Below are 26,695 nucleotides of genomic sequence, written 5' to 3'. Positions count from 1 at the left end.
AGCGAAAAATTGCCGTCTGTATTCTATACGGCACCAGTTTTTCGTCTAACACTGAAGTTGCTCATACCTTGTGTTACATCCTTTACAAAGGTTTCCCTCGGAATTTTCAGAATGATAGCCAACAAACAAATATCATGAACCAGAACACCGACAGCGCATTCCTATTATGTTAAATCTTCTCAGATTGAAATATTAAAAGTGCGAAACAATAAGGAGGATTGGTCCCACAAGAGGCCGTGTTTCTACCAGAAAGCTCGCCTTCGTGCATACCGTTCGCCGCCAGCGTTTCGTGGCAAACAATGCGGTTACATAAGCTGCAGTTGCCGGGAATCGTGAGAACCGGTCGGGCATGTTTGAATGCTATCGGCTTCCACTCTTGAAGTCGAAGCTTAAGCGTCCCCCAAATTTTTTATGTGTGGTGTCAGGCTCAAATTACATCTGCATGCGAGGGCGTAAAGCATTTGTACGCATAGTGCCGCAGCAGTTCCGGTCACTGAGCAGTTGTATAACTTGTGATTCAGTTTCCCAACTAATGAGTCAATCTTCATATGTTTTGAAGTAGACTTCAGGTGTGGAGCGTTTAGTTAAACATAGCATATGGGAACATGATGAATCTACGTGTTGGTGATACTGTTCCATTTTTGCAGATCTTCCCCATGTGGTCCATCGGGGAATTCAAGTTCTTCCTCTTAAGTGTGGACAACTTCAAGAAGGAGGAGTGCAAGCAAGCAGAAAGGTAGGGTCCTCTGAGTAGCTCCATGATAAGCACAACCAATGGTACTTCCGCCAAGAAGTTAGGTGGAAACATGCAGACGAGAGGCAGTATACATAAAATAGACAAAAGAATATCAATAAGTTACTAAAAAGCGACATCTTGTGTCAGCTCAGTAACTGCCACCGTCTATCACAGAATCGCTTCGCCTCTTTCTCACCAATAGTGCTGGTCCGTGGCAATATTAGCAGCTGTATGTAACGTCAGAAATCTATTAATTTTCACCGCAGGGAGAGCTATTCATCATTATACTGCTAGTTGTTTGACAATGATAAAAAAACGTAACAATAAAATAAAAAGAATTATTTTTAGCAGGTATTTTAAAGCACCGTTTTCGTCTTGTCAGGCAGTCAGGGTCAGGCGGAGATCTTAGGAGAGTGACAGTCGGCACCGGATCTTTTATTTATTTACACCTAATAAGCACGTGCAATCCACAAGACCTTTAAAAGGAGGAAAATGTTTTGCTTTTCTATCATGACACAACCTTTTCTCTTTTTCAGATCAAGGAAAGGAGAACTTCTCCCTGTATTTCTGCTATGTTGTGGTAAGATATACTTTGTTACATGCGTTGCCTTGTCTAGATGACTGATCTCAGGGCTACAAAACAATCTGAAAATAAATTTTTAAGCCTAATATTATCAATGTTCTACGCATAGCTGTGACCAAGCGAGGCTTTGGTGTTTCAGACGAACCGGGTTTGACGGGATGTCTCTCATGGATATATGAAAAGACACGGACACACTCTTAAGATGAAGCTGTATCTCGACACCTCCTGTATGTTTACGTGATAGCGGAGTATTAAATTTTCTTAGCGTCTATGGGACTGACTCTTAAGAGCTCTGTTGCATTAAAATATATATTAATCTTTATCAGGAAGCTGATTTTATTTGAGTCATTTTTTTTGTATTTAAACTGTAAAAATAGACGGCAACTCGTCCATTTTTAATACGCTGCAAAACCTCGGTTTCTTCCCAGATCTTTGCATCATTTGCCTCTTCAAGGTTGTCTGGAAGCATAATGGCTAATCGCGACATTGCATCCGCGTCCTTCATAGAAGCTCCTGGGCGATGAGCTACTTCAATATCAAATTGCTGCAGTTCACCCACCCCAAGAAGCTATCTTTCCTTTCATTCGGCCATCTTCAATATGTACGTTAGCGCTTCATGGTCTGTGTATAGATTGAGCTTTGCACCTTCCAAGTATGAAAGGAAGTAGCGTACGGCTTTAAAAACGGCGAGAGCTTCTTTTTCTATTGTGATGCAGGGCAATTCAGTTCTGTCAAATATGTAGCTGTAGTATTCAACTAAACGCAGCTGTTGGTTTGTTGGCCGTGATGAGTCTCTCTGATATAAGACTGCTCCCGTTCCATAGTGAGAAGCGTCGGTATTCAATTCGAAGGGCAGCGCAAAGTCTGGTAAGCACAACACAGGATCAGAAGAAATTATTCCGACCAATTCTCGGTAGGCGTCATCACATTCTTCTGTCCAACAAAAGGGAACATCCTTCTGAGTCAGTCTTGTCATACAGCGACTTTTGCGAGCATAATTTTGAATGAGTGCTCAAAAATGGCCCGCCAAGCCTAAAAACACCGGAAGTCAGCGTACATCATATGGCTTTACTTGTTTTGCTATGCGAGCCACTGATTCTTCTTTCGTATTCTTCGTTCTGCCGTCCAAAACTCTGCCAAGAAATGTCTCCTTAGTTTTGCAGAACTCACCCTTCTTGAAATTAACTGTTAGCTTAGCGTCAGATAACGCTCCCATAATACGACGCAGGTGTTCCTCATGCAGCTTTTCACTTTAGAGTATATGGTAATGTCGTCCACGTAAACATTGCAGAAGCGTCCAATGTAGGGATTCAAAACAGTGTTCATCATCTTTTGAAACCAACTAGGTGAGTTTTTCCATCCAAAAGAAAGGCGATTATATTCGTATATGCCAAATGAAGTCATAAATGCGGTGTATTGCTTAGTGTCTTCTTGCAGTGGCACCTGCCAGAAGCCCTTGCACACGTCTATGCCTGAAAAACAGGTACAGCCTCCTGTTTCATTGATGATGGTGTCAATCCTTGGCATTGGAAAACGAATCAACAGGATTTAATTATTTACTGGTCTGTAATCCGTACATAGCCGCCAGATGCCGTTTTGCTTTGGAGCAATGGTGATAGGTGATGCGAAGGGAAGCACCGACGGGCGAATTACATTAGCGTCTAACAACTTTTGTAGCTTTTCTCTTAGTCCTGCCTTCTTTTCTCTCGTCAAGTTGTACGGATTTTTTCTCACAACTGTTTTGTCAGACAGGTGAAATGGAACTTCGAACTTTGTAGCTGTCGGTAGATATGCTCCCAAGCATACCAGTTCGAGGCAGCCTTGAGAAAATACGCATCTTTCTTCAGCATCCGTAGGCGGTCTTCTTTTTGTCCTTACTCTCTTTGACCAGCCTCTTGATGAAGAGACACCATATCGTCCTAATAAATATTCATTCTCAACAACTTCATGTCCGGACTAGATAGGAGAAAGTCGTACTCCAAAGTGTTTAAAAGTACTGCAACCGCTTCTGCTTCTTTAGATTGGTACTTTACTTTTCAGGCGCGCCCACTCACAATACTATCTCTTGCTTTCATCATACCTGCGCGCAAGAGCAGATCCCCTTTGTTATACAATTTGCGGGTTTGCATTCCTTTGCTTTAAGAATGGATGCAGAAGCTCCGCTGTGTATAAGTGCTCTTGGACGTAGTCCATCAGCCTCAATTTCTATATGTAACAAACTCGTAGAAATCAAAGAAGCAGGCTCATTCTTTGTCGTCGGGTCAGACTGAGTACCCTTATTTATTAGTTTTTTTTTCAATATGGGCAAACTGCATTCCTCAGGCAACGACTCTCTTTCCGCGGCATGCAACGACTTATGGTGACTTCCCTCATGGGAACCTTCCTTTGATAACCGTTCATGAAACTCGCCGCTTCTGGATGCTTCTGCCCCTTGGACCTCCCAACGCGGCTTTGTCGTGCTCTCCATCCAATGGAATCGATCTCTTGAAGGGACTCCAGCAAAGCCTTCATAGTTTTTGGTGCTGCAGCTTGAATTTGTCGTTGCAGTTCCCGAGGTAGGCCATGTATTATGAGTGTTATAACGGATTTCAGTGGAAGTTCCGGCTCTGCAAGTTGATGTAGTCGACGCTTTTCGTAGAAATACTCTAGCATTGCTCCGGACCTATAGCGATAAGACATGTCTGGTTCCCATCACTCAAGCGGGCTGCCACGGAATGACGAGGCGAAGCTCTCCTTCCACGTGCTCCATGCACCTCTTTGATGTCCCGTGATACGCAGCTCGTACCATTTTCTTGCGATGCCATTTAGAAAAGGGAGCTCATGCTTCGCTCTTGTTGCTTATGTGTCCCAGCCGTTTTGTCGACAGGCGTATTCAAATAACGCAATCCAAGCTTCTGGATTCCCCGACGAAACAACAAAGGCTTGAGGTTCCACAACCTCTGTAGGAACGCTTTATTTAAGGCTCAGAGCCGAGACAAGAGTCTTAATCATTTCATTTTTCTGTAAAACTTGCTTTTGTTGAAGTTGAATCGCCTGAAGTGGGTAACGGAGAGGTCTGAATTGTAAGTTGTCTCTGATGCGACTGACTCCTTAACTTGCGGTAGCACAAGGCGGTTAAAAAGGGAGACTTCATGGTTCATCTGCACGGGCCCTTTTTCTAAGAGTTCCTCCGAAGACATAGATGCCTATACAGAACGATAGACACAAGCTTACCTGTCGTCACGTCGATGGGAAGATCGATCGGGGGCTCTCCAGGGAGGGCGTACTTCATAAAGACGAGGCTGTCTTCGGCTGGCTGAACGAAGAAGGTTACTCAGATCATAGATATTATAAAGCCGACTGCGCAACAATACGCAATAAAACTGTACTTCGCAGCCTAACAACGCAGCCTCCATTTTGTTCTATCGCACTACTTCTTGCAGGCCGTCATAGGATTGCTTCATCTTTAATTTCAATAAGATTGAATCTTCCCAAACCCTGAGGGGGAACAAAATGGAAGACTTTGGTGAAGTTGGGTTCAATTGTGCAACCGGAGTTAATAGTGGCCAGTTTTTAGAACTGTTAAACTTTTATCTTCATTCCACTGTCGTTAGTTTCAAAAATCAGCACTTTGTACAACACAAGGGTATTTGCATTGGATCGTCGCTCGCTGCAATTCTTATAGACACCTTTCTCAGCGCCGTTGACAAGTGCGTAAATAGCAGACTGAATCAGTCATGTGCTCCTTCCATAATGAGGTGCGTCGATGACTACCTGGTGGTGGCTAACGACGTTCCAGGGTCTAGGCTAGATGACACTGTTGAATCTATATTTACACATTTAGAAATGCATCGGAGGCTCTAAATTTCACGTGCGAAATGTCTTGTGATAACAGTATTCGCTTTCTGGACCTCAATGTCACTTTGATGAACACGCATGTCAGTTTCGAATACCAGCCAAGGATGAACAAGTAGCTAATTTCATACAACGCTGCGCACTCCAAGCTAGTAAAAAGAAGAGTTGCAATGACTTGTCTAAAAGAAGCGCTAAATTTGCAACCATAATATAGACAGCAGTTTCAATAACCAAGTCTCAAGGATACGCCTAGCCGGTTTCCCTTCACTCTTGATCTCTAGCGTTTGCGATAAGCTTCTTCAAAAGATCAAACAGGCAGGAGAGGGCACTAACACAAAAAAGCCATATGATAGGAAGAGATTACATGTGATTCCTTATTGGCACAGGGTGTCCCAGAACCTCAAAAAGGTGGCGCAAAGGCACAGTGTTAATCTTCTCTTCAGTGCCCCGTGTAAGCTGGCCAAGATACGCCCTATGAAGACAAAAGCAAAATCCGAACCATGCTCTAAGAAACATGCAGCGCAGTACACGGCCTGCAAAAGTAATGTCGTATATGATACCCCTAAGTTGCCAACAGGATTATATCGGTCAAACCGGACGGTGTTGTAATGAAAGGGCGCGTGAGCGCAATTGGGCCGTAAATAACAATGCGGGGAGTCATCTGGCAGAACACCGTAAACGTCACAATTGCCGTCCGTATCTTCGCGACACCAGGTTTCTGGCACGGTCTAGAGATAGATTGGAACGGGAGATATTGGAAGCTTTCTACATTGCAAAGGCCGAAGGCACGTGCATTAGCTGCCCTACAGTGACGCTTACCGAAAAAGAGATAGCTTTTCTAATGAGATAAGGAGGTCGTGATGTCACGATGAGCCATTCTAGGTTGTATCTGTTTAAAGTCCTGTTTATTCGAAAAACATTTAGTTGGAAGTAGCGCTTTGTCCGTCGTACATGTTCTTCTTTTAGTCCGCGTCTTCGTAGCGCTCTTGTCTTCAAGTATGCAAAACCAACTCGCCCACATCAAGCTTCCAATTTATCGGGCATCGACTGTGTGAGCTGTGATTTGAAATTAGTGCCCTGGGCGGAACAGATAATTTCCGCAACGTCAGCACGACTCAAAATTTCAATCAGCGCGTGGCAAGTTGCCTTAGTTGTCAAAGAGCGCAGTGGGACAAACTGTGGCCACCTTGTGCAAATGTCCACAAAGCATAGGGCGTACCTATAGCCTCACGCTGACGGTGTGTATAAGGGTCCATTGATGTCTACGTTCACAATTTGAAATGGGTGCTCTGGCCTAGTGAGAGGAGTTACAGGTACTCTGTCCGTGCGACGCCGGCCAGAGCGAATTTGACAATCATGGCATGAACGACAGTGCTCTAATACCTCCTTCACCATGCAAGGCAAAAAAAAGTGTACCTAATGCACGTTTTGATTCTCTTTGGCCTTAGGTGCCTCCCGCATAGTGACTCGTGAGCTAAACGCATCACCTCACTGCGCTTGTATTTGGGAACAACTAGGTGTCTCACTTGGGTGCTCATTATTGAGTCTCAGTGGTATAAGAGTCCATCAGAGCCGAACATGCCTGATTTCCCACTCCGATCATCTTCCCAACCGTTCTTTAAGGCAGCGTAAGCAAGCAACACTGTGTGGAACTCTTCGCTCTTGCGTAATGCTCATACCACTCTTCCTCTATTAGTTTAACTTCCCCAGAAACACTTTCCTCCTCCAAAGTAACGTTGCAGGCCACCGCCTCGGCTTTCTCATTTGATCGCTCTATCCTCTGGGCAGGCTCGGCCGGTGCTGCAATGGATGCCAGAGAGCTGCTGGCCTTCAACGACTGTTGCCACTCTTCTTTGATTAACAAACAATCTTTGCCTTCGACGAGTTCCCTAGTCAACGCGCAGACTCGGTCAACGTTCTGAGATTCCGCCGCCATTTGCAGCCTATTTAACTTTACCGGCAACGTTGCTAGCTTTGCCTCGATAGTTTTACCAAATGCAGACACCAATCTTATAGTGCCTGACGGCTCCACGATACTTTGCGGAAGCAGGCTCTCGCGTATGACAGATATGTCACTCCCTGTATCTAGAATCGGATCTGTGGATACGTCTCCGCATGAGATAGGGATCAACTACAGGTTAGTCATGCCTTCAAATGCGTGTTTCAGGGTTTTTACCTTTGCAGTAAAGACTCCAACCGGTATGTCACTTCCCGTCTCGTGGGCCATCGCCACCATTTGTGCCCTCTACCTTGACTCGATAGCCTTCTTTGACTGGTTTTCCTTGTCACTAGACTTCGCGCAATACTTAGCAAAATGGTCTGAGCTCTGACATACGTGGCACTTGAGGGCGCTCTCCGCTACCCGCGTCGGCTTTTGCCCCATCTCTGCCGCTGATGACTTTGAGGCGTATCCTTTGCCTTTCGCTTGTTCCACAGTTAGTAGTACTTTAACTCTCTCAGGTGGCTTAAATCATCCCTCGCCTTCTCGTAGCCTCACGTACTCAAGATCCTCTATACTAGGGCCCTTTTTTATACGATCCGGACCATTAATTTTGCCCTAACTTCTACAATGTCCGCCCCTCTTACTTCAAGGTAGTAGGAGAAATACGTTTTCAATGGCGACGCTGACTGTGACCATGTCTCCTCCTTCCGCTTCACTGCTCTCTCAAACCTCTGCAGATACTCCGCCGGAGAAAGCTTCAGTTCCATCAACACTGCCTCTAGCTGACTCGTAATCTGTACTCTCTTCCTGGTTGAGATTACGCAGTAGGTAGCGAACGCGTTCCGTTAGCGCTGGCATGACTAGATGCAGGCGACTCTCATACGGTACTCTGTACACAGCAAACAAGATTTTCTACTTCCTCAAACCATAAGGGTACATCCGCGCCACACGGCAGGCAGAACCCTTTCAGCACTTTTGCGCATTGATCGAAGGAGTCGAAGCCTATTCGCCTCTGATCGCCCCGCTCCGACTCAGTGCTGGACAACGTGCCATTCAGACGTTCAGCATTCGTCCTTGTCTGCAACAGCCTTTCGTACTCAATCTGAAGTTGTATAGAGGTAGTCTGAGCATTGAGCCTTTGAATTTCTAGTTCGAGCGTACTTGTATCATTCGGACTTTGCAAAGGCTGAGATGCCTGCTGCGACAATTCCTGGCCCTGATTGGGTGCTCTCAGTTCATTTTACTTATCGGAATTTAGAATATCGTCATTTTATAACTCCTGATTCCGATCCATTTCCGCCACAGTCACACCCTTAACTCCATTCGACTCCATTGTCTCTGCGCTCCCGCGTGTCCTCACCATGTGCTCTACACATCAACTGCCATGCCAACTTGAGAAAGACACATAAATCCTGCTCACCCGTTGCTGAATGCACTGTCGTTTCCGGGTCTCCTCCGCGGTGCCGGGCTTGGCTGCTGTGGTATCTTCTCGAAGGTGCAGGAGGTGGTCGTTGAATGACTTGATCTCCTCACCACTGGTCTTGTGTTTGATGTTGTAGAGCTCGCTTATCCTGTCGACTGTGCCAGTTAACTTTGTTCTTTTCTCTTTGGAGTCGATCAAAGTCTCTTCAAGGTGATTATCGGTGTTGATGAAGCAGGAGGCAGGTTGGAGGTAACAAAACTTGAAGATATATTGCAAACGAAAATATTTACACAGTCAAATTCAGAATTAGCAAAAGGACACAGATGCAAAACACATAAGTAAACAGCGCCTAATTCTTCTATTTTTAGAGCCTAGGACAACTGTCACTACATACAACCAACCGAGTCTCACTGTTCTACCACTAAGTGGTTACGGCCCAGACCAGCGCTGCCTCGTATGGAGTCTTACTGATCTATCAGGTTTAGTGACTACAACCTAGATTGAGGAACAAGCACCTCGTCTCGATTGTTATAGGTGAAAGAGAGAAAAGGATGGTAGGACCGTTAGCCCATTCCACAGAAGCAGTTGCCATGGAGAGTTGAAAATTTGTCAAGCCACAACAGAAAGGGTTGGGCTTACTCTCAAAAGTGAATGTATAGGAAAACAAGCCTGCTTTTCTTCTTCCCACAACTTAGTTTCCCTCTCCTATTTTCGGGTGGTCAGTGATAGCCTCAGCAAACACGCCAGGCACTCTCGATTTATTGAGGCCATCTCGAATCTCAGCGGCGCTTCTAGCCAGCAGGCTCGGGCGCTGGTGTCATAACACCGCGTACTGCAGTCCCCCGTCAAGGCATTTCGGCGTGGAAAAATAATGACCGTTGGCGGCATGCGGGCTCGATGTTCTCGAGACGACTTTCTCCTAACGCGATCTCCGCATGCGCGCCGTGCCTCTATCTACGACACGCACTGCAAGTTGTCACTCGGCACCACGCGGGCTTTTCTCAGCGCTCAAAATAAGATACACGTGGTTGCCGCCCGGACGCGTAGGGGAGCGCACCCCGCTCCGTACGCGCAAAATGCGGTCAACATTGCTAGGGGCCTCTAAACCTACGCGGCGTGTCTGGCCAGAAGGGGACTCAGGAGTCGGCGCCACAAGGCGTACAGCCGTCCCACTCGAGGTTTGTGTGCGTGGACCTATTACGGCATTCGGCGGAATGCCAACCCAGTGCGCGTGAGACCGCGTGCTCCGCATCCGTACCGCCCCCCCCCCCCCCCGCCCCGGCCGACGCCACGGCTCGTCACCCGACACCATGCGGGCCGTTGAACTACTCAAAAACAGAAATGGTTGCTGCCCGGACGCGCTGCATAATATACGTGGGCAACTCGCGGCACTGCCAAAGTATATACAAAACAATCATCCAGCCCTACACCGCCCATTCTGCATGTTCGAGAGATGAGCGTCCTAACAGCAGAGTTCGCCAGCTCTCCGACACGGTGCAGAGAAGGCTCTAGAGTCAGATCGCCAACAAACGCGGCTTTCATCAAGCAGGATACAGCACAGTGGGAGATTCACGGCGCTTACGGGCAAAGGCTAGCCGCAAGACCGAGAATACCAAGCGCGAGAACGAGAAGTCACGGGATCTAGGAATGGTCCCATGTAACCAACTCGTTATCGCGGCTTAACTCGTGGCTGGCCTCTGAGCACCTTCCGCGGCGATAAACAGGGTTTCCAGACGGCCCCAACAAAAATCGCCAAATGATCTCAAACTACGTAGCCGAAAAATATCCAGACCCAAAATTTTGTGAACGAAAAGTAGCCAAGCACATAGCCAAAGGGTTTGATGATGTTCTCCAGAAGTCTTATATATAGTGCCCAAATCCCACCGCGTATTTCCGGTTACTAAATTGCTTCTGCCGAATACAACCAGCAACACACAAGAATTATAGCGAGAGCTGGCACGAAGACGTAGACTTGGATACGACTTATTTTTGCAATCAACCGAAGGATTCCTTATCCAATAGACTCATGGCGTCATTGGTACTCACTGAGCCATGTTCCAAGCTAACTTTAGTTGACGCCTCGCTTTACCCGAGGAATTCTTCCGTAAGACTCCGGCAGACTATTACCAACTACAAGCTCGCGGATCAGCTTCGGCTGGTCACAATCGAGTGACCGATGCTTTCAGATGCAATAATGTCGATCGAGTGCAGAATGAATTCTGAAAATTTTAGAATCAAGAAAGAAACCTTTTACGTCATTCCGACATTACGCAGCACCAGACGCTTTTAAAGACGAAGATGATCATAAAATTGACCTTGGAAAGAGGGGTCCTCCTATTCCCTCTTATACGCATGGCTGCACTTCGTCCACTTGCCCATGCTGAGATTCCTCTTCCCAAATTTCTCAGCTAGACGACTACTGTAGCCGGAATATGTTCGTCCCCTCCAACTGACAAGTGGCTATAACTTTCACCAGAATGCACTACGTTTGCTTCTACCTGAAGCTCTGTTGAGGCATGCGCCTTATTAATTCGCTGTTAGCGCTATCACGTAGTGTAACCATGATTGCAGCGCTCTACCTTGCTTTACACAGCACCCTGCTCTCTGCGGAGTTTTCCGGATGAAAGGTTGTCAATGTTCTCATTCGAAGACCATGTTCGTACAGTGCTCTTGCGAACATGCAGACCACAACAACAGCAGAACATTTTGTTTTGATGCAGTCGAGACTGTTGCGCTTTACTGAACATGTAAAGATTCGCTCCATCGTGTTTCTCGCCCGATGTGACCTGCGCATTTTTTTGTGTAAATTTACTGGGTAAATAACGTGGTGATTTGCGGGAAAACCAGACAGTAGGCTTCGAGGAACACTTGAGAAATATTGAAGGACCACGGGCGAAAATGTATCACTAAGACATGCCTGCGAATACTTAAGCTGTTGTGGAAGTTCACTTATTAGTTTGCTGTATAGACTCCAGCACGGAACAGGCACTCGACAGATTTAAGCCCCATCGTTTTTCTTGTTGAACCACCTGTGAACCGGTAGCAGGTGGCGCCGAAATCATAACCAAAAGAAAGAGAGCTTGGTGCTAGAATAATGCATAAACATGGATGCCATGACTTAACGTTATCCTCCCAGCGCCGACATTGCCTAGAAACACAGCCTTAGAGATTGAATACATATCTGCAGCAGCAATGAGCTTTGGGTCTTCATATACCGGCGTTCCCAAATTTCGTCAGTGCTGACGTGGTACTCAGCACTTGGAAGCTCTAAAGACAAAAATAGCCAAAATATCGCCATGTGGCCAACTTAGAATTTTCGACGCGAAACCGCATAAAACGTAGCCCAATTTGGCTAGTAATAGCCCAAACGGGCAACCCTGGCCATAAAGCGTTCAGTGGAAGAGAGCTCGGGAAGAGAGAGCGCGCGAGGGCCGCCACTCGTGAGTCCAATGAGGGCGCATCCCGGTGACAACTGCTTGCACGGTGACTCGACCCCGCGAGGGAGAAGTAAGTTTTGCGCGGGAAATTAGCTCTGGCGCGCTAGCCGTGTCTGCCAGTTTGCCGTTATGGCTGCGGTTCCCGGAGATCGAAGTAATCACAACGCGTGAGCTGGGGAACGAGGCGAGGGAAGGCACCTCGTTCCCCACATCCTAAATATTTTATTTTGTGAGTTTCTAACGAATTGTTACCATTAATATATCATTCAAACTAAATATCGTCGTTCTATGAGTTATTGCCATATAATTTGTTTTCGTCAGATTATATTTTCATTCGCCACATGCAACGGGCTGTATTGTCTAGTGTAGTATTTATTCTAAGCTTATCGTCGATTCCTCGCACGCAAGTGTAAATTGCGAAGTCATCTGCGAAAAGACGCAATTTCACTCAATTTTCTGCGCTACATGTGATGTGGTTAACGTACATAAGACATAATAATAGACCCTATACGGATCCCTGTGGCACCTCTGTATAAACTTCGAGTTGGTCGCAGTCATACTATCTTATGGCAACATACTGAGTCCGGTTTGATAGACAGGCTGATATTCATTCTACTACATTGTGTTGCATTGATGCATCTGATATCCTCAATTAGTATCGTTTTCAAGACACATTTACTAGATTCTTCACCGCCGGCACCTTCACGGTGTCTATATGCGAAATCAAGTTTCAAATGCCCGACTCTGTTATCCCAATTTCGCCCATGCTGTTGTCATCGACTGCCACGGCCGCAGCCGAGGTAGGCGTGCACGTGAAAATATCCATGCGAGGATTGCCAATAGTTGTAAAATGTATTTGCTACAATGTGCATGTCTTCTATGACAAAATATGCCACTTTTATTTTACGGCTCGCGCATTCTGGTTTCGACAAGTAGTGCCAGACTTTTTGCGGTCGACTCCTTATGAAATTTCTTAACGTATCCAAAAAGAAGTCCTTTGTAGCTTTTATTTTAAGCTTCACTTTGCACTGAGGTCTTATGTCTGCAGAATTATCCCTTTTTCTGTTGGCATTTTTCATATTTTTTGTACGTGAATTCTGCTCGGCATGATGCACGGTGATTGCCACTCAAGTCTTTTGAATTTTGCTGGTATGAAGTTATTTTTGCAATGTATTAGAGCCTCTTTAGTTAACCCAGAGACCGTTAGCACCTCCAGATAATTGAGCTGAGAAACTATTCAAGGTTTCTTCTAAGTAGTCAATAGCACTCTCATCATCAGCTCGCCTATATTCTTTGAAAGCTATTCGAGATCGTTCGGCTTTAAAGCTAGCGCTTGTACTCGAAGTAAAAAATGTTATAACCAGCCCCTCACGATCTGAAATCCCCTCTTCAATGCCTATATGTGGTGTTAGCGACTGCGATACTCAAGAAAGATCAAGTACTGAGCAGGCATCTTCTTGGAAGTTCACAGGTTCTCTAACGATCTGCGTAAAAGACCGAACATTATATCAAATAGGTGCAAACATTTTTTCGCATCTCTGTTGCCGACGAAACTTATCCCAGTCTATTCCAGCTAGATTAAAATTACCGGTTACTAAAAACTTCGTGCGGTTATTTATACTGTCGTGTAGGTAATCACGCACCTTCAAGAGGTATTCGTCAGGCGCTCCAGGGCCTCTGTAAATAGCACCTAATAACAATGACGTTTTATCGAACTACGAGAGAAGAATTGCGAGCGAAGTATGGCTTCAGCCCCTAAACGCACACGATGTCAACAGGCGTCGAATTGAAGCTGAATCAAACTGTAGCGGCGAAATCTTGTAACTTACGTCGTTAACTTAGTGTAGGACTTCATAAGGCCCCGTGTAACGAGAGAGAAGCTTCTGGGAGGGGCCAACACGACGATATGGGGACCAGAGAAGCATCCGAGCACCTGGTGCGAACTTAACATCGCGATGGCAGCGGTCGTAACGCTTCTTTTGTATATGCTGCGAGGCTAATAAAAGAGATCGGGCGACATGACGTGCCATGTGAGGGCGATCGATGACTTCACGAGCGTACGAGAAGGGAGGATGGTATCAAACGGCAGTGTGGGGTCGGGACCATACAAGATATAAAAGGGTGAATATCCTGCCGTGTCAAGTCGGGACGAGTTATACCCGAACGTCACGGAAGCCAGCGTGGCGTCCCACTCGCGGTGTTTGTTGGAGACGTACATCGACAGCACCTCTGTGATTGTTCAGTTGAGACGTTCTTCAGGACCGTTCGTTTGTGGGTGTTAGGCGGTGAACAGCTTGTGCTCAGTGGCACAAGAGCGGAGGAAGTCGTCGACAACTCGAGACAAGAACGAGCGGCCGCGGTCTGTAATTGTCGAGGCGCACCATGGTGGAGAATAAAGTCATGAAGGAGAAAATAGGCCACGTTGGTTGCGCGACTAGTCGCCAATGCCTTTCTTGTCGCGTAGCGTGTCGCGTAATAAGTAGCGACGGCGATCCACTTATTCCCTCTAGTCGTCGTCAGAAGAGGGCCAAGCAGGTCAAGGACTACGCCAAAGAACGGTTAAGAGGGAACTTCAATTGGATGGAATGGTCCGACAGGTGGCAGGGATGGTTTTTTCTGGCGCTGACACAATTCGCAAGGTGCGACACAGCGACGCACGGAGCGGTAGAGACCCGGCCAGAAGAACCGGCATCGTACGCGGTCGCATGTACGCCAAACTCTAACGAGTGCCGCCGTCGGTTCATCGTGAAGTTGTCCGAGAAGGATGGATCGCAGATGACGAGGAAGGACAAGGAGCAATTCAGGGCCGTCAGGGGTCATATTGCGGCGGTAGAGGATGCCATGGTGCAGTACGAACATGCGGCACGTGCCGTCAGTGCTGCCAGATTGCACTCTGGCGATGATGGACTGCAAGGATTCGTCGCGTTGTTCAGCGCGCATGTCGGTCATGTCAGTAAAAGCCATCATGCAGGTCACCGGATTATGCGCAGCAGGATCAGGGGGATGCACGGGGCGACGAGAAAGGCAGTCAGCGTCCTTGTAGAGGCGTCCAGTCTTGTAACTGACAGCAAACGAAAATTCCTGGATCCTCAAAGCCCAGCGACCAAGCCGCCCTGTCGGGTCTCGGAGGGAAGACAGCCAGCAGAGTACGCCTTGGTCTGTAATGACCGAAAACGTACGCCCGTACAAATATTGTCGGAACTTGGCGACAGCCCAAACTAAAGCCAAGCACTCCCACTCATTGATGCAGTAATTTCTCTCAGCAGGTGACAGCATGCGGCTGACGTACGCTATCACTGGCTCGGTACCATTATGGTATTGGGCGAGAACAGAGCCGATGCCATGACCGTTTGCGTCAGTGGTCGGCGCAGATCGATCAAAGTGGGCAAGTAGGGGAGGGGTGGTTAGAAATCCGATGAGAGCGGCGAACGCTTGAGCTTGCTCAGGGCGCCGTGAGAACGGAGTGTTCCTCTTTAGGATGTCTGTCAAAGGCTGAGCAACGTCGGCGAAGTTTTTGACGAAACGGCGAAAGTAAGAACACAGGCCTACGAAGCAGCGCACGTCTGAAGCAGAACGTGGCACAGGGAAACTGCGTACGGCGCGAACTTTTTTTGGATCTGGTGGGACACCGGATGCGTCAACCAGGTGCCCCAACACGGTAATCTGAGGGCGCCCGAATTGATACTTCGTGGAGTTAAGCTGGAGGTCGACTTTTCGGAAGAACGCAAGAATGGCAGCGAGTAGGGTAAGGTGGCTGTCCAATGTGGGAGAAAAAAACAATAACGTCGTCAAGGTAACAGAGACAGGTGGTCCATTTGTCGCCTGACATAGGAGAGTCCATCATGCGTTCCAGGAGCATTGCATACGCTAAAGGGCATGACTATGAACTGATATACGTTATCCGGCGTTATGAAGGCCGTCTTCTCGTGGTCAAATTCATCAATTGAAATGTGCCAGTAGCCGGATCGAAGATGGATGGACGATAAGTATTTAGCTCCGTGAAGGTAGTCCAAGCACGTCATGGATGCGTGGTAGTGGGTAGACGTCTTCTCGGGTGATCTTCATTAAATGGCAATAATCGACGCAACAACGCCAAGTACCTTTTTTTTCACAAGGACGAGAGGCGAAGCCCAAGGACTGGCTGATAGTTCGGTGACCCCTTAGCGGAGGATTTTGTCCACCTGACCACACGCAAGAGGTGTGGTCAGGTGCAATCATGTTGGCGAAGTCATCCGTTAGAGAACCAGAGCTGTGAGCTGCAATTCACTCTAAGAGGCCACTTTCGGCATCCAGACTTTCAATCTCAAATTCGGAAGTATTAGAAACGCTGGCCATGAACGTGCCGGATGGAAGCGCTTGAGGGCACAAGCTGAAATTCAGAAGCGTAAGAAAGACGCCGCTATTTGTAATGGTCAGCAGCGTATGTGGAAGAGCAACGTTCCGGTTCAGAAGCACGTCGATGATGGGACGAAGGACATATTCACCGTCAGAAATCCGTGGCTGTGCAGTCAAAGCGACGTTAACTGCCTCAGGTGACAGACGCTCATCGTGAAGAACATAAGTGCGGTGGAGCGGTGCGCGGAGCATCGGCGACTTCAGGCAGTTTCAAATGAAGAACGCCGGTTGCGCTGTCCATGAGAGCGGAATGATGGGATAAAAAGTCCAATCCGAGTGTAATGTCATGAGGGAAGTTGTCGATCACAGCAAAGAGAACAGAACTAGGGCGGTCGGTTATACGTAAACGTATTCCAAGAACAACCAGCACGCCGCCGTCAGCCACACGAAGCACTCAGGCAGCTGCTGGGGTGAGGACCTTCTTTAAACGTCTACGCAGGCTAGCACTCATCCCAGAACGTGGGATCCAGTGTCGACGAGCACTTGGACAGGTACGCCGTGAATTTTACTGTCAATTAAACTTTTCTTTGTGGGCACAGACAGGGGATTTGCTGCAGTAGTAGGCAATGCAGCACCACGCCGAGGGCTGCATCTCTTAGTTTTATGAAAGGGTGGGGCCAAAAGCTACACGGGACAAAGGGCGACGTGGCTGCGGTGAAAGGAAGATGGCGGACGCGTTCGTGGTGAACGAGACGGGTGTCCGTGCTCCGTTATTGAGTGACTGTACCATGTGTTCATAGCAGTGGTGTCGGCGCTGTTAGACTCGACGGTGGGTGAAACACTGCGGGTATTTCCATTAAAACGGTTCAGGTTGGTCGGCGTGTGAGGTGTTGAATGCCATGAGTTGCGACAGTATCGAGCGAGATGACCAATGCGGCGACAGGTGAAACATATCGGATGGTTGTCCACAGCTCTCCACTGAGTCGGGTTGCGATAACGCGAAGAGAAGCGTCGGGGTGGAGCGAAAATAGTAGAAGGGCATTCATTAGCTCTGGGATTGGCGACAGCACAGACAGAATGTAAACCAATGTTTTCAAGTTCCTGGCGAAGGATGGCTTGTACGAAGGCAACTGAAGAAGTGGTAGCATCAGGGCTACACGAACAGAAAGCTGCGGGTGCTATCGCATACAGTTCACGTCGAACGATTCGCACAACGTCCTCTGATGGCGGCGCATGCTGCTGTGCGGGTTGATCTTCACACGTCTAGGTTGCGGCAGTATTTGGAAGACTGGCGAATGGTTGCAAGATGCGTCGGATTTTGGCCTGCTTGAATGGTCGGCACTCTTTGATAATATATCACCAACTGTAGAGCAGCTTTTGAACATCAGCAGATTAAACACGTCGTCATCAATGCCCATAAGCACCTGCCCGACCTTCTCATCTTCTGCATTGTCGTGATCGGCTTCACGACAAAGTGCCAGCATGTCCTGGATGTACGAGACGTAGGACTCCGTGGATGACCGCACACGGGAGGCCAGTTCCTGCTTTGCGGCAATTTTACGGCCGGCTGGTTTGCGAAACAACTCCGTCAACTTCTCTTTGCATTGGTCCCAGTTGGTTAGCTCCTCTTCGTGGTTTTCGTACTACACCTTTGCCGTGCCTTTTAAGTAGAACAACTGGTTAGCTAGCATAAGCGTAGGATACCACCTGTTGATTCTACTCACGCTTTCGTACATGGCCACCCACTCTTCAACGTCGGCACCATCGGTCCCGGTGAAAGTTGCAGGATCCTTGGGTTGCACGACAACCGAAGGTGACAGCGGCGTACCTGGTGACGACGTAGGAGGCGGCAACGTCGTTGATCCCGCGTGCTCACCGTATTCATGGTGCGGACGGTGATCCGACGTCCACTGCGGAGCTCCGTGTCCAGCCGTGGTGCCCCGCACCTTGTACCAATATGTTACGGGGACTTTGTGAGTGTAGAAATAGTGTATTTACAATATAATTATACAAAATGAGTCAGAGTAGTTAAGATGGCTGACCACCAACAGCATGCAGCCACCAGCGTCCCGGGATCTTCCTCTCTCTTCTTTCATCCTTCCGTAAGCATATTATACGGCTTTTAAAGACGATAGCTACGCTGTCTCCACGGCAGTCACGATCTGTGCGCATCACTTAATTTGAGGCATGTTTTAATGAAGCAAATAGCACTAAGAAAATATAGATACAACGCTGAACTGATAAATATGTTAACATTACCTGGTAAGCTCAAACAGGCTAGGTGTCTATGTGTCACCACCCCTTCCTAGAAAGTGTTACTTTCTTTAAGATATCAGAAGAGAAGTGCAGCGCCGTAACTGCCGCTCGTGCGAAGGAGCACAAGAGCATATGCACGGGGAAGGTGAGTGAGGAGAGAAATACGAGAGAGAGAAACCTGAGGAAGGCGGCAAGTCCTAAAAATATAAAGAAGCAAAAGCAGTGCTTTGAGCCGCGCCTACCCATGATGATGCAGGGCCTCTTGTGTGGCGAGGGCCGCCGCGCACATTTGGCGTGCAGTGTCATCGATGATCGGGGTGATATCCATCGGACCATGTACGGCTGCAGCGATAGGCGCAATCAGCTCATCCCTTGGGTCGCTGGCCGGGACAGCTGCGGGCCGATGAGTCGGCGCTGCTTCGGCTCTTTGGGCACGGTGGCCGCGCAGGGCGTCGCTAAAGGAGATGTCAGACTGGACTGAACGCTCGCGGACAGGCGAAGAGCGGCTGTCTGCTGTTGGCGGAGTTGGGCAGGTGTGGCGCGAGCTTTAGCTAGATCGAGGGCCCGCTTGCGTGTAATGGGCTGCTGAGTGGACAACAACATATCTGTCTTTCTCTCCAGCTGCCAGTGAGGGCAGCTGGCTCCAATGTAGCGTGGTTGCCACTGCAGTTAACTCAACACGGTCGCTGCGATATGCAGTGTTTGATTGCATGCCACTGGCCGCAACGGAGGCAGCGGGCGTCGCGCGAACAGGTCGCGCCGGCGTGGTCAATGGCGCCGCGGTCGCGCAAAAGTGGTCGCCGCAGCTTAGCACGGACCGGGTGTCACTGCTCGAACCGGATCAAGTCGGCGGGCACAACGTTGCCGGCGAAGGTAACGCTTACGTCGCCGCCACTACGCGAAAGGAAAGGATCGGTACCCCCCGTACCGATCCTTCGATGTGGTGTTGCATAGTGTCGGTATCTCTTGAGATGGGTCCACACAGTAAATAATACCTACACATTTTCTTCAGAGTGATGTTGCCCTCATTGGGACGTTGACAGTGGCACGTACTTTGAGGTGGCTTGACAGGTCAATACCGGGTGCAGCATCCACGGCCGCAGCATTGCGGTGGAAGTTAACGCGAACGCGAAGGAATAGAAATAAATCATAATTGTGGGAGATGAACGGAGGGTAGTTGGAGAAGGCTGCGTCTGCAGCGAGGGGTCCCTGGAGTTAATTCGCCTATGGGAGGACGGGGGGTCGACTGGAGCTGTTCGAAAGAGTAAGCCTCCGGGAAGGGCATGTCCTCCCCGCCGCGGCCTCTCGCCTCTTGGACATGATTGCCTTCACCTCAGGCATGCCAATCGATATGCGCTCTCCCTAATCGCGCGTGCGCTCACTAATTGAACTAATTGAATTTCGCTAATTAAACTAATTGAATTTCAGAAGCTAATGTACGTAGAAAAATCTTAATGTACGACATACACACACCCTATAGACATGATAGTGTGTGACTAATTTTAATATACGAGAAAACATAATTCTACAAACAAACTCCTTTTCCAGCGTTTCTACCAACCATGGTCAGGCCACAGCGTCCGGCATTTGCGCGCGCCAGCGCGTGAATATCTCGGAGACCACGGTACGGCGCGCGCCTTTCCTTGAAACACTACCAGATGGCACTCGCTTCCGCCGCATCGCGACCCACGCAAGAGGACGCCTTCCTACAAGAAAGCCCGCCTTAGTGCATAGCGTTCACCGCGAGCGTTTCCCGGCAAACATTACGGCTACATAGGTTCCAGTCGCCCGGAAGCGTGAGAAGCAGTCAGGAACTTTGTATACTATCGCGTTCCACTCTCAAAGGCGAAGCTCAAGCGTCCTCCAAAATTTTGTGGTTTAGTATAACGTTGGAATTCTTACAATTATCTGGGAACCTTGAAATCGTGAGACATTTCTTATAAAGGGCCGTAAGCTTTTCACGCATGACACCTCCTCTATCTTTAAGTCGATGTTATTACATCTTCTCTTGTCGCCTTACCCAGGGTCATGTCTTGCAAGTCCTTACAAGATACAGCGGGAGCCTCCGTGTTCTGTTCATGACTACTTCGAATGGCGGTAGTGTGGCTGCTCTGTGTATTGTAAAGGTCATTACAGAATTATTCCGCTGCTTCTAAAATATCTTCAAATTGCAAATCATATTACTCTGGATATGTTTCAGTGCATACATCTGGGCTTATCCTATGCCAAGTATCCTTCCCAGTGATTTCACACTGTCCCCGTTTTTACTGCGTCTTCAGTCTTCGTTACGTTATAATTTTGAATATCCCTTACTTTCTCCATGTTACTCAGTCTTGACAGCTCCGCTATTTCTATCTGATCTCTTGAGTTAGACACTTTCATCCTTAGTAGTTTCTTCGTCAGTTCCTTTCTAATTTAGGAGACCCTACCTACTGGTTGCCTTGTTCCTTACCTCCCACTTCAACTGGTGCTTCTGAAGCCAGCCTGATTACGGTTTCATTAATTACCTCTATTTCATGTTCTTCTCCATGTTCTAAAGTTACACATTTGTTTGCAAGCACATGCGTGAATTCGCCCACATTTACATTTTTTTCGTCTAGGTTTGCCTGTATTTTCTTGTCTAAGTTTACTATTTCTCCCTTCACATATTTAGGGAAATTTTAGCCCTCACTGCAGATAGTATGAAATCTACTTCATTTCTTGTTTCTTCATTAGCGCTTTTCCAGGTACCCTTCCTATTGCTACGCTTCCTGAAAAAGGTGTTCATTAAGGTGTTTATTATTCGGAGCTTATTCCTTTCCTGGAATTCTACCAACATCTCTGCTTTAGTGTTCCTAGAATTGATGACATAGATGCCGATTCCTTGTTCACGAGCCTCCCTTTCCCCGCTTTTGCAATGAAGTGGGCCACGACTACGGCTTCGATTTTTCTCAGCGCTAACTCAACATCATAAAACTGTTCTTTTTCTTCCTTATCGTGACTAGAGGTGGGAGCGTAGGCTTGTACAATAGTCTCTCTATACCTCCTATTTAGCTTTACTACCATTACTGCTACCCTCTCAATAATGCAGTAGAATTCATCAGTTGCCTGCTATGTCCTTATGGATTAGGAATATTCTAGCCCGTATTGTTTTGTATCTGTAATTCAGCTGTAGCAGAGGACAGGGATACATATACATATGTATATATATATATATATATATATACATATATATATATATGTATATATATATATATATATATATATATATATATATATATATATATATATATATATATATATATATATATATATATATATATATATATATATATATATGGGATAATATGTATGATTAGTGATGGGTGATACGTATGCATATCCAGACTGTGAAAAATTAACGCTTTTGATTTTTATAAACTTTTCGTTCTACACAGTCTATAGTGAGACATTTTTCAGTTAGAATTCAAACACGTGGCTACAATATTTAGTGCCTCAGAAAGAAACAAACGCGCATGACAATAATCCTTAATTGGTGGTTGCGGCTCATAACCTGAGTTTACTATCAGTAAAATCGCTATACCAACATCAGCACAAAGTTGCAGTACGGGTAACGCTCCACAAGAAAAAAACAAAATGCATCATTTCCATAAAGTCGTCGCATAGTCACGGTGAAGGCTAACTGCCAAATCGACATGGCGTGTACATAAACCACAGCACCCACATGGTTGTTAAATTTAACAACTGAGCTATCAAACAATTGTTCCAGCAGCATATTTCAGCAATTCTGCAAGAAGCAGAGGTTTTCAGGAACGTCAAAAACAGTCATTTCTTTGAATAGTTGTAGAACAATACAAGCCCTTTTAGTCAGGAACTTCAGCGATCCGGGAAAAATGTAACGATTTCTTACCTGCAGCACAAAGTAAAAATAAGCATCGTGGCATGGGCTTCGCATTCATAAATGGACAACTGAATCACGATTTATGACAAGGTATATGATCCGGGAAATGGTTAAAACATGACATTCTATATTTTGTTAATGCCAGCCCACTTACGCCAAACGTGGGGCTCACTGACGTGTAGCAAGTTGTATTTCATGCTCCAGATTCCAGTTCGAATTGACGAAAAAGAAATCGATTACTTCTACGTCATTTTTCGTCCTAATGTTATTAACACTGTAGAAACGCAATAAATAGAACAAGAAGACCTGCATTTTTCATTGCATGTTCCGCAACCTTCCACGTGTTACATAGCTTAATGATAACTGCGTTTCAAAGTTTCCATTGGTCGACTATCTTCATTTTCATCTGACGACATCTGCACCAACACTACAACTCGCTGGATGTGCATGCAGAAGCACGGTGTTGTTACCCGGGAACCCTTTGCCCACAAAGCTGTGTTGGGTTGTGGCACTGCTGCACGCAACGCAGCCTTCTACGGAGCGCAGCGATTCAGTGTAGCTGATGCTTCAACAAGGCGCCGTTTGTCGGGCAAATGAAACGATAAAATATTGTTCGTAGACGAGTTCCTAGCATCAGCGTCCGAAGAAATCATCATTATGGGGTCCTAAAAGCGCCGATTTGATTTGGCAGCTCAGATGTGCGGGGGTTGAGAGATTGGTGATATGCAGCTGGGAATGCGTGTAATGTGTAGGGTATGCAACCGGAGGACCATTACAGCTGGCGAATGGGTGTCAAGAGAAGGGAAATGCAGTCGAGGATGGCGGAATATCAGGCGAGGTGCTGAAATTAGAAAATTTGCAGGTGCAAGTTGTAAGCAGGTCGCGCGATAAATTGGTAATTCTAGGTTGCAGGGAGAGGCATTCATCCTGCAGTGGACATCAAAATAGACTGATGACGATGGAGTGTCCGAGTTCACCTGTGTGAACATACGCATCCTTGAGGCAGCTGCGTGGGGCGACCGTAGGCGTTCTATTCTAATTGCTTCCAAATGCTAGTGGTCACAGCTGCTGCAGCACTTATAGTTTGCCTAGTGAATAAAGTAACTGCTTAGGAGGAATCTTTTAGCTCGGGCAATCCTATCTAAATACATGTAAAAGGAGAATTCGTTTTTCTGGGCAGCCACTTAATCAAATTTGGCGGAGTGCGTTGCATTTTAAAGAAAACTTTATATCTAGTGACTATTCGTTTCGAATTTTTGATTAAGATTTTCAATCTTTTATCAAAATTTGGCAAAAACAGCAAATTTTCAGAAAAATAACTATCAAGTTTTAAACTCTAAGTCAGCCATGAAAAATGATATCCGAATTCTGTGAACTGTATATGATAGTACATCTAAAGTAGACAAAATTTATTTGTTACACATGAATCCGAAAAAATTTAGTAATATGGAAATACAGCTTTTGCGTAACCCTTGTACACAACGTAACAAATTCACGTAAGATATAAATTGACAATTAGTATTTGTCCGCTTTGAATGATCTGAAGGTTGCCGTTTCGAGAACCCCGATATCTGTTTGTGATGGAGAGCTACTAACTTGTAAACTTTGTGCTTCTACTTTTATTCGCACTTTCGAGTTTTTGAAACTTCTTTTAACAAAATTCAGGCCCTAAATCAAAATTTCGCTTGAAACTGTAAATAGAATTTAACTTTCTCTCCCAAATGAAGCAGATATCATTAGAATCGGTCCACGGCTTATCTCATAAAAGCATTTCTGCGTTTTACATGTATTTGAATACGCCACGTTCATGCCCTAAATCGTAATTTCGCTACGAAAAGTAACTAGAATTTAACATTCTCTCTCGAATGCAACAAATTTCATTAACACGGTTCAAGGTTTATCTCAAAAGAACCTTTCTGCATTTTACATGTATTTGAATAGGCCTCGTTGGAGTTGGGCCGGAGCCAAAGCTTCCTCTGAAATAGAATTCGTTAGCGAAAAAAGTATTTTAAGTACAGTGAGCAATGTTGAGTAAAAAAGAAATCTGTTAATTACAACACTGCCAAAAATGTGATCGCCTACAAGTAATTATTTGCTGTCATTCATTACTAACAATTTTGGTAAGTTGGCTCACTTTAAATATTATTGAAACACTTCGTGATCCACTCTAAAAATGTGCTCATGCATCTAGTGTCTCCTAACTCCGTCTATGCAACATTATTTTTCTTTGCACTTGTTTGAAAGTTTTGGTTTTGTAAGCTGCTGAATGAATTTCTTTTGCTGTACAAAACGGGTGTCGAAAATCCTTGTTTTTGAAATCAGATCGTAGTTGACTGAATCCGTGGCGTACATGTATTAGTCCTAACATCGTGATAAATGCACTGCTGCTGCTTGAATTAAACTTTATATATATATCCAAAATAACATTTCTGAACTGTTTATCTGATTACAAAGAAGACGCCAAATAAAAGAACGGACAAGGGAAGACGACACGGGACAACCACGTTGGCACAACGTCGTTGCGCCTACGTGGTTGTCCCGTGTCGTCTTCCCTTGTCCGTTCTTTTATTTGGCGCCTTCGTTGTAATCATGCATAACCAACTCGGCCGCCAGCACGTGCTGAGAAATTGTTTATGAATTGTTAATCAGGTGCATTGTAGTTTTATAATGGGAATCAAACTAGGAAGAAACAAAACACTTTTATCCTTACTCCACTATCGACGATATCGCTAAAAATCTCATTTGCCTACACGCCTGTTTGAAGGTACCTTATTCTTTGCAGAAGCATCCCCCTGTCCCAAACTGGCTGTCTGACTGAAGCGCGCTATAGTGAAAGGCAAATGTCGAGCTGGGAGATAACCAATGCAGCCTATGGTATTTAATTAAGCCATGGACGAACGACTTGAGAAATTATTGTGAGCGCCTTTTCTTCCCAATTTTGTCTCCAATTAAACAATCTATTTGCATAAGACATACATTGCGACGTTCCTAAAAGGGTCATCTAGCACTCGAGATTGATTGGATGTATTGTGAGCGGCGCCTCGTAATTGCTACCTTTACACAGATTCAATTTGAGAAAGCTGGCCATGTTGACGCTATGCCTTTTTTCTCATTATATGCAGTCCTCACCGTGGCGATCTGCTGGGTCAGCAGACTGCTACTCTGGAGATTGGGCTTCGGGCCCCACGGAGCCATTCCAGGCAGCTGGGCAGCAATGTTAAGGAAATGGCTCATCCACATTCATCAAGGAATGTGGAACGTCGTAGTAGCAGTTGAAGCGTTCGCCATCCAAGGCTTCAGCGTGCAACAGAAAGCGCTCATCTTGACGCTAATCTACTCCCTGATCGTTTCTATTCCTTTTTAGTTGCTTTTTTTCATTAAATCTTCGTTGTGAAATTATCCACCCTATCGCTCATCTGTCCGAGACAATACGTGAAAACAGGGGACAAATATTGTCGCCCTCTGTCACCTCCCAGCGGGCAAATATAATCAACATATTTAAATACTTTCATTATTTTCCGTCTCCCGATTGAAATGCTGGATAATTGTGAGTGAAAGCGGTAGGTGGCAGAGTGATTAGCCCGTTTTTAATGAAGCTCCTGAATTCACTTGTCGATGACAACTTTCTGACTGAGAATTCTTCATCTGTCATGAAATTTCTGCAGAAGTATCCTTTATTAAGGCACATGTCTTTTGTTGACATTGAGAATTTGTTTTGTTCTGTCCCACACAACAAATTGCTTCCTAGGGTCTGATGTTGCATCTAGGAAAGCGGTGGTATTGCCTTCCGAAGTGCTTCAGGCATCTCCGTGGACGCGTTTTTATGTTTTCTAGTTTGATATTAGTCACATTCATCAATTTTAATGACGATTGTTATGTCCAATGACAAGGCGTTTGTATTGTTTTCTGTGTTGTTCCTGGGCTTTGCAAATAGTTTTTTATCTACTATAGATCGTTCTTTGCAGCAGCATTTTAATGGGGTGGAGGGAATGAAGGTAATTAGGTATGCTGATTTTGAAATTCCTTTAAAACCGCATTCCGTTGCCTCATATCAGCCCACCCTATGCAAACCTTTAGCGAATTTCTGCTGTCTCGGCAAGGGAATGGTTTTTATTTACGAGTAACGTTCCCACAATTCTTTGCAATTTTCTAATGTACACATAACCATGGCGAAGGGCCACGCCTGCTGGCTTTATCTGCGTCAGACAACAAAGGAATTGCTGTCATAAGAGTCGACGCATTCTAAGACTGATCAAATGGCCCAAGATA

General features: G+C 46.2%; 1 long non-coding RNA gene across 1 annotated transcript; it reads left to right on the top strand.

Moving 5' to 3' along the window:
• The first annotated feature begins 652 nt into the window (after positions 1-652).
• LOC129386527 (uncharacterized) lies at positions 653-25,804 on the top strand. Its single transcript, XR_011893638.1, has 3 exons — positions 653-736; positions 1,273-1,316; positions 25,549-25,804. It is a non-coding gene; the product is annotated as an uncharacterized lncRNA (long non-coding RNA).
• The last annotated feature ends 891 nt before the right edge of the window (positions 25,805-26,695 follow it).

The sequence above is a fragment of the Dermacentor andersoni genome, chromosome 4 (assembly GCF_023375885.2).
Source record: "Dermacentor andersoni chromosome 4, qqDerAnde1_hic_scaffold, whole genome shotgun sequence".
In the NCBI taxonomy this organism is placed as follows: Eukaryota; Metazoa; Arthropoda; class Arachnida; order Ixodida; family Ixodidae; genus Dermacentor; species Dermacentor andersoni.
This window is presented reverse-complemented; position numbering and strand designations above follow the sequence as displayed.